Below are 2,500 nucleotides of genomic sequence, written 5' to 3'. Positions count from 1 at the left end.
CAAACACTGAAACAATATAAATATTAGGCTGTTTCAAATAAAACGTCGTATTCGAAAGGTAGCAATAAAATGTTTCAGAAGTGTTAGAGAACTGATCTATTTAATCAAAATATGATCCATGTTCATTTATGGCGTTTACCCAACGTTTCCCTCTGTCATACAGTCCATCTTTGAAAGAAAAGTCATCTTTTTGTGTGATAAACTGTCCGAAAACTTCATATTACCTCTTCTCTATTTAAGAATATTTTATCGCATACAAAAAGCTCAAAATGCTTAAATAAGTGATATTCAGTAGGAGAAATATAAGGGGAGCAGGGGGAGATACTTCAAAATCTCATAATTCAAGCTTGGCAAGTTTTGGATTGTAGTTTGAGAAGTGTGAGGACGTGCATTGTCGTGGAGGAAAACTGGGCCATCTATATTTACTAATCTGGGTTACTTCTTTTTCAAATTTTAACGCATACAATTACTTTCCTGGCACTACGAGGCTGCTGTCACCGATTTGTCCATTTTGCAAAAATGAATAACTAATAATTTCCTTCGTAGGTTAGCCAGATTTAAGTGGGGGAAAAATACTTCACGATATATAAATAAAGCCTTCGAACTGGGACGATCAGTAGCGACACCTGCAAGTCTGACTACGCTACATTGATAAGGGGCAACAACCCTGAAACATGTCTGTAGCTGTCTGACTGGCAGGATGAAGCAGCTGACCTCCCTTGTTCGAAAGTATATAATGGACGCAGGTTCGTGTGTCAAATAGCTAGCTTCAGGCGGTGGCCTCTTGGAGCTAATCAGCAACAGCTTTAGTTTATATTTATAAGACTGCCATATTAGTATGGCGATAACTATTAACTATTATATTATATATATATATATATATATATATATATGACCGCGTGTGTATCGTTTGTGATTTTCTTTCTGCGTCTTTCTTTTCGTTCCTTTCCTGACCGTCCAATAACACTGTACATTTGTAGGTTCTCGCGTTGTTGATTTTTCATGCTTGTTCATGTTTGGATTGACTATATATATATATATATATATATGTGTGTGTGTGTGTGTGAATGCAAGTATGTACGTATGTATGTAGGGACCGGAATCGTCTGAAGAACGCCGACTAAGAATTCTTAATACAAAGGTCCATTTCGGCAATATCCTTTGACTCATCAGTTGAGCCCACTCGATCTCGGCTTTCCTCGGCTTGCTTCTCTATTAGTATATATGTTTTCGTTATCAAAATTAATGGTTGATATGGCAATTCGCTAATGTGTATAGATAAAATTAATGTAAACAACTCGTAACAATTTTTCACCAAAAAGGAGAGTTACAATCGTCGCAAAATGTGACTAGGGTGTTACGAAACACCTACATTGCTAGAAATAAATGCTAAAATGCTCTACTACTGCGGTTAACGCAAATAAATGAAAACATACACTAACAGGGACCTGAATCGATCGAGAATTCTTAATACTAACGTCAGTTTCGTCTATTTCCATTGCCTCATCAGTTGATCTCTCTCTCTCTCTCTCTCTCTCTCTAAATATATATATATATGTATATATATGTATGTATGTGTATATGTACCTATATATACATATTTACCATATGTATATACATATACACATACAAATATATATAGTAGGTAGGGTATCATATATATATATATATATATATATATATATATATATATATATATAATGCATATTTAATTGCACGTTTCACTATAAATGTAGATGCTTCTCCCTCTCGGGATCCATGTTTGTATTTCCATGCAATGTCTATACATAAATATTTATAGGAAAGCGTCAGCGACTTTTGTTGCCCTGTCGCTCTGAATTTGTACATGTTGGGATACTTATGTGTGTGTCTCCGAACGAATTCCTATCCCGATTTGGCATTCTAATCTGTCTTTATCTCGCATTTTTATGTTTACATTTCGGTTTATCGCCATGTTGCAGCTTTTTCCATTCCTCTTTCATTTCACGTTGTTGATGTTACTGCTGCAATCACCGCGCTGCTGAAAACAAACGATGACGGTGACGTTCAGGATGGTGCTGTTTGAATTCGATGATAATGTCAATGCCATTGTTGTTGTTGTAGTTGTTGTTGTTGTTGTGGTGGTGGTGGTGATGGTAGTGGTGGTAGTGGTGGTGGTAGTGATGGTGGTTGACGATCATAATAATCATGATGATGATAATGATGATGATAATGACGGTGCTGATGATGGTGAATACGTTGGTGGTTATGAAAATTGTAATATTGCTGTCGCTGATGATGATGTGGAGGAGGATGGAGTGTATAAGGATTTCAGTGATGGTGGAAATGTTTAAATGGTAATGGTGATTGTGATGACGACGATAATTTTGGCAGCCATGAAATGTTCATGATGAATATGATAATGGTAAAGACGATGATGATGAGGAGGAGAGGGAGAGGAGGGGGAAGAGGGAGAATGAGGAGAACGAGGTGGATGTGTTAATGACGATGATGATGATTG

Source organism: Octopus sinensis, linkage group LG6 (genome assembly GCF_006345805.1).
Source record: "Octopus sinensis linkage group LG6, ASM634580v1, whole genome shotgun sequence".
In the NCBI taxonomy this organism is placed as follows: Eukaryota; Metazoa; Mollusca; class Cephalopoda; order Octopoda; family Octopodidae; genus Octopus; species Octopus sinensis.
This window is presented reverse-complemented; position numbering follows the sequence as displayed.